Source organism: Nannospalax galili, unplaced genomic scaffold, assembly GCF_000622305.1.
Source record: "Nannospalax galili isolate Female #2095 unplaced genomic scaffold, S.galili_v1.0 scaffold281, whole genome shotgun sequence".
Classification (NCBI taxonomy): Eukaryota; Metazoa; Chordata; class Mammalia; order Rodentia; family Spalacidae; genus Nannospalax; species Nannospalax galili.
The window spans coordinates 5,645,683-5,652,379 of NW_008349068.1; the positions used below are offsets into that span (position 1 = coordinate 5,645,683).

General features: G+C 42.2%; 1 pseudogene; it reads right to left on the minus strand.

The window, feature by feature from the left end:
• Window positions 1–726: 726 nt before the first annotated feature.
• The window catches only part of LOC103744446, an 8,549-nt pseudogene continuing 2,578 nt past the window's right edge, over window positions 727–6,697 (minus strand).

Here is a 6,697-nt window from a genome sequence, read left to right on the forward strand (position 1 = left end):
CTGTTTAAAATGAAGCTACGAGCTCTTATTCTTCAATATGTTGGGTGCAGTACAGTCAGGCAGTTTGGGTACATTTGGCCAGGGGTGATACTGACTAAGAGTCTTCCTCACTGGAAATGATTTTAGAAAGTAGAGGGGCTTTAACTTTGTACAAAGGCATGGCCAAAGATGGTGGTAGCCCTGCCCTTAGTTAGGTAATGCTGTGCTTTACAGTAAACAAAACTAGTTCCTGAAAGTCTTGACAGGCTGTTTGTCAAATTGGTTTTTCTGCAGTCCCCAACCTCTTTTTGGGTTAGAAGGAAACTTTGACCATATTGTTCAAGTCTGCCTCTGGTCTAGCAGTCAACCTGTTCTATGCCTCTGGTTTTGACCTACCTTTTCATTCTCAGGCAAGTATACCCTCCCTCCACCCTTTTTCTTTCTTCTTTTCCCTCCACCCTAGTGCTGGAGATTGAACTTGGGTCTTCATGCACATGGAACAAAAGCTCTAACACTGAGCTATATCTTTGGCTTCTATCCCAACTTCTGTGACTTGTTCAAACTCAACTTAGAAGTTCTTGAACAGACCCCATCTCCCCCCATTCACATCTCAACCTTTTACAGGAAGCATTTACAGGTAGATGTATTTGTACACAATAAAAGAATAACAAAGTCAGGGTTTGCCAATAATACAAACTAAATACTTTATTAGGTTCCAAAATGAGAAAATGGTAGTGTTAACCTATTTTAGTACAAATCAACCACCCTCCACAAAGAGCCTGCCTTAGTATCCACAGCCCCCCAGTCCTGGTAGCGCTGATACTCCTGAGGCCTCAGCAGGTACAGCCGGCCTTGATAGTTGGGCATCTCATAGAGGACCCAGCAGCCCTCCAGCATGTGCAGTGAGCCTACCTCACTGAGGTGGAATCAGTCATGGAGGCAGGAGCAGTCCTCGCTCAACTCCATCATAAGTCCTTTGTGGTCTTCTCTCTCCTACAGGTGCATCCTGTGGGAGCCTGTCTGCTCCGGGCACAGAAAGAAAGATCAGCAAAAGCAATTGAGCCTCTTTCAGAACTCATCCTAGCAAACAACAGGTGATTTTGGTGGACTGGGACAGGAGGCTGTTGGCATAAAATCTGAGGCTCTGAGATTGCTGAGTGCTGAGCATTGATGGACCTCCTGCTAGCACTATGAATCCCCCCTTGCTCATGTGGTATTTCCTCTCTAGGAGGTTAAAACTAAGTTAGAATCCATCAAGAACCAAGTATCTTCATTTCTAATTCCCTGTCATCATTTTAAACTGTGTGTTGGAAGAAATAAAAATAACGTGTTGACTAGTATTCTCTTAGTAAAACGATTACTTCTCAAATTTATATACATATAAATTGATCACTAAAATAGGATTTACTTTATTTTGTAGTACAGACTGGCCTCAAACTTGAGATCCTCCTGCCTCAGTCTCTTGAGTGCTAGGATTGTAGATAGGAAGCACCATGCTTGACTAAAGTATGGTTTTAAAGAAATCATACACTTCAGTGGAAAGTTGATTTAAATATCCACTTACAATCAGAATTTAGCTGAGTTTCAAAATTAAGGAAAATAATCTTTTCCAAAATGGGGCACTACCTCTATTCAGTCTATGATGGCCATGCTTTTCAGTGTTTCCTACTCTACAGTGAAACATGTCTAATTCACTTATTAGAAACTTTCCCATCATCAAAAATGAATTCGTTGGAAATACTGCTTTCTTATGCCCAACCAGCTTCCCACTTCCAAGTTTTGTTTTATATCTCATTATAATATTACACTGATTAAGGCAAGTTTAATTAACCTATCAGAGTATAATGGACTTTCTTCTAAGTAGATGCTTCCTTATAATTCTGGCTTCCTGCCTATATCCACCTGGACTTCCCCACACAACTGAAACCCACTCAATCCCTACTTTTAAAGGAAAAACTCCTTCACTGGACTCCACATCAGTAATACAGTGAGGACCCTTGAACTGAAGTCAAACAGGACTCACTTGGGGGATGAGGCGGCAGGAGTGGATGGAGTCACTGAAGCCCATCCACTGCTGGTCGTCGAGGTAGTCCCCGAGCCGCGGGAAGTTGTGGTGGCCTTGGTAGTTGGGGCGCTCATAGAGCATCTAGCAGCCGCTGTCCACGCGGATGGAGTTGCAGCGGCTGAAGTGGGGCTGCAGGTTGGGGCAGTCGGTGCTGCGCTCATAGCAGCAGCCCTGGAAACCGCGGCCCTCGTAGAAGGTGATCTGCAAGGGAAGAACAATTGTGGATGAGATCATTTGTTCCTTGTGTAGGCGTCGTTTCCTCCTGCTTTCTGTTTAGCTTGTGTTCTGCCCACCTTCCCCATGGCTGGTTGGCGGTGCTGAGGTCAGTGCTGGGAGCATGTAGCGCGGCCTATATAGCAGGAGTGATGCTGCGTTGGCAAGAACACCACAAAGGGGCCCGCAGGGCCAAGGAGATTTTATGGATCTCTTTTACACGCTGCGTTCGGCGGCGGTGATTACAGATTCGCCTGGGTCACTGGTGTGTTCTGATGCTGTCCTGGTCGAACTGCTCTGTGTTGCTTTATTTGAATTCTTAGTTTTCTAAATTTATCAGCATCAGTCTGAAATTTTGACCTGAAATTCGTGTCTCTACATTTTGATTCCATTATACTTGGTAAATCTGGGGAAAACCTGTGCCTTTCTAGACGTGTCCCCAGACTTCAGAAGGCTGGAATTCTGGGATAGAATGAATACTTCAGGAACTGATGAGTTTCCCTGCATGACAAAAAACAGCGTTCCTTACTTTTTTCTTCATCTGCTGGCCCAGTGCAGGACTTAAACCTCAATTCTGATTTTGGTTTGTTTTGACTGTTTTGACCTGATGCTCTGAGAGCTATCATTAGCTTCCTCTTTGGTCTGAGCACTGTGTGCATCTCAAAATCAGCCCCTGGTAGTCAGCTTGTGGTAAGAACCAAGGGAAAGGTTTCTATGGTCATGGGACCAGAGCTGACAAGTGTCAAGTGTGCTGCTTAATGAACTGCTTTTGTGCTTCCAAGGGCTGGGGAGGCCCAGAGCTTCCTGGGTAAGAGTGGGAGCTTTGGACTCAGGTTGTCTGGACGCAGGCCACTGAGTAGCTGCAGGAATAACAGAAATCACTTCTCAGGGCATGAACTACCTTGTGGAAGATAGAGAGAGAGAGAGAGAGAGAGAGAGAGAGAGAGAGAGAGAGAGAAAGAGAGAGAGAGAGAGAGAAAGAGAACAGAAGAAAAAGCAAACTTTTTTTAACCTGGCTCCTCTATAGAGGACCTGTTATTCACCTATTAGATGTAAACAGTTTCATCCAATACAAACTTTAGACAAGGTTACTCTAAGATTATGACTTTTTTCTAAGCATAGGCAAAACCAAAGCCAGGACTCCACCCACAGAATATCGAACACTCCCTCTCTCAGCCAAGGTGATTAGCTACTATTAAAAAAAAAAATTTTTTTTTTAGCAGTTTTGGGAATCAAATACAAGACCTCACACATAGTAGGCAAGTGCTACCACTGAAGGAAAGCCCCAGTCCTAACAGTACTTCTTTATCAATTTCAGCTTTAGCTTGCTCTAGCTTCCCTCCTGCATGGGGAGATTTAATACCGTGCCCAGTGGGAAAACCCTGATTTCTGATAGCATTGAATTTAGAATAAGCTTCTACTTTTTTTTTTTGAGATAGGGTCTTATTGTGTTGCCTACACTGACCTCGAACTCACTCACTGTGATCCTCCTCCCTCAGCCTCCTAAGTACTGTAATTACAGGAGTGTAACACCACACTTGGCTAAAGTTTTGAGCTTTTGTTTTCTTTCTTTTAAAAATTTATTTTTATTTGATATGCATGAGTGCTTTGTCTGCACGCATGTTGAGTACATTCATGTGTGAAATACCCATAAAGGCCAGAAAAGGGCATCTGGTCCCTTGCAATTGGATGGTTGTTAGCTGCCATGTGGATTCTAGGACTGGAACCCAGGTCCTCTGCAAGAGTAGACAGTGCTCTTAACCACTGAATCATCTCTCCAGCCCCTCCCTCCGTCCCTTCCTCTCTTTTTCCCTCCCTCCCTCCCTTCCTCTCTTTCTCCCTCCCTCCCTCCCTTCCTCTCTTGCTTTTTTGTGTTCTTTCCTTCTTTCTTCTTTTTGTGGAAGTCCTGAGGATTGAACCCAAGCTCATGCTAGGCAAGCACTATTCCACTGAGCTACATCTCCAATCCTGATTTCCACTTTTTTAGGCCCTTCCTCAAACTATGCAACCAATGTACGGATCCTAGACTAGTTTCTTTTAACACTGGTTAACTGAAAACATTCTCACTTCCTCTGGGTGTACATGCTCCCTGGAAGCAGCAAGTCATAAACTTAACACTTATAGGCAGGCAGTTCCTGAAGGTCTTTAGCTAATGGACACTGGCATGCATAAACGGAATTACGCATATCATGTGTTTGTCACATACTCAGTGCAAATGAGCACTAGTAATACTAGTAACATTGATAATAGTAATAGAGTGACATCATTAAAGATGACATCAGCTAGCCTATCTCTCAGATATTCAAGGTTCTCAACAATTTGTGATTTTCTTTTTTATATATATTTTACTTTTATTATTTTTATTTTTTTATGTGTATGAATATATTGCCTGCATGCATGAAAGTGCACCCATGCCATGCAATGCCCGAGGAGGTCAGGAGAGGGCATTGGATTTCCCTGGAACTGGAGTTACAGATGGTTGTTAGCTGCCATATGGGTGCTGGGAATTGAACCCGGGTTCTCTGCAAGTGCAGCCAGTGCTTTTAACTGCTGAGCCAACTCTCCAGTCTCCGAAAACTTTTCTTCTATAATGATTAGGTTAGAAAAGATTAGGTTTGGAAGAGACACTCATGTTGTAGTTTATAAATTAGTGTACATTAAAAAATACCTTTTTTTTTTTTTTAAAAAAAAAACAACTTGCTATGCCTTGCCTCCTCCCAAGGCTCTACTTCATTCTATCAAGAAAAGACCCTCAGCATCTGCATGTGGATTTAATCAGAGCAGCATTATTGATAACAGCTAAATTATGAAACTTAAAAGGCCTTCAATAGACAAGTGGATAAAGACAAAGTGGTATGTATCCTAAAGGCACTTTTATTAAGATGTAAATAAGAATGAAATTGTTCATTTGCAGGGAAATGGAGGGAATTGGAAATCATCCTGTTAAGCAAAATAAGCCAGACTCAGAAAGACAAATATGCTTTCTTTAATATGTGAAAACTAGATTAAAAATATATAGGAAAAGGCCGGGCATGGTGGTGCAGACCTTTAATCCCAGCATTTGGGAGGCAGAGGCAGGCAGATCTCTCTGAGTTCAAGGCCAGCCTGGTCTACATAGTGAGTTCCAGGACAGCTGGGGCTGCAGGGAGACCTGTCTCAAAAAGACCAAAATTTAAAAAATTTTTTAAAAGATATATGAAAAGGAAACAAAAAGGAAAGAAGGGAACCAGTGAGAGTGGGTAGGAGGAAAATGGGTAAGATCTGGGATAAAAATGATCAAAGTATAGTGGTACAATGCTTTATATGTATGAAAATGTCATAATGAAATCCATTCCTTTGTATGGTACTAAAATATTAACAAATAAAACCTTTATTCTTCCATAAGCTTTCTTTTGGTTTGGGGTTCTTGTTGTTGTTATTGTTATGGTTTTTATTATTTCAATGTAGCCCAGACTGGCCTTCAACTTGTGTGCATTGTGTAGTGTATAGTAACCTTGAACTCAGGATCCTCCCGCCTCACCTTCTCAAGTTATGGAATCACAGGCTGCACCACCGTGCCTGACCCATACCTTCATTTTTTGATAAGAAAATCATGTATTTTAGCTATCGCTAGGCCTTATAATTTCATTTCTCAGTATATGTTAGTTATATGCAATAAGTTTCATTATGACTTTTACATACATATATATATATAATGTAGTTGGATCATATTCACCCTAGTTACATTTCTTATCACCATCTCACTCCTGTTGATCCCCTTCCTCTTCCTAACTAGTCTCCTTAATGCTTTCTTGTCTTTTTTTTTTTTTTTTTTTTTAAACCAAGTGAGTTCCTTCAAGAGCATGGGTGAGAGGTTGTTTATTGGAGCATGGGCAATTATCAGTGCTACACCACTGAAGAAATGTCTCTTCCTCCCCAGCATCCATTAACTAGGTCTAAATCCTCAGGGAGGGGTGGGAGTTTGTGACTGCCTCCCAGCTCCATGATAGGCTATTAGTGAGCCAGTCTTGTGCAGATCTTGTGCTGGTAATCATAGCTACTGTGAGTTCAAGAGTGCTGTGTGGCTGGGTGCAGTGGCACATGCCTTTAGTCCCAGCACTCTGGAGGCAGAGGCAGGTGGATCTCTGTGAGTTCAAGGCCAGCCTGGTGGTTATGATTGTTACTTTTGCCTTGTCTTTAGGGACAAAAAACAAAAACAAAAACAAAAAAACCAGTACTTATATCAGGACCTAACTCTGTAGAGGCAGGGCAGGAAAATTGGGGAGAGAAGGCATACTGAGAACACTTCCTTTTTTAAAAAAGATTTTATTTGTTATTTTTATTTTATGTGTATGAGTGTATTGCCTGCATGTATGTGAGTGAACAATGCTGCGGAGGTCAGAAGAGGGCTTCGGATTCCCCTGGAACTGGAGTTAAGGACAGTTCATAGCTGCCATGTGG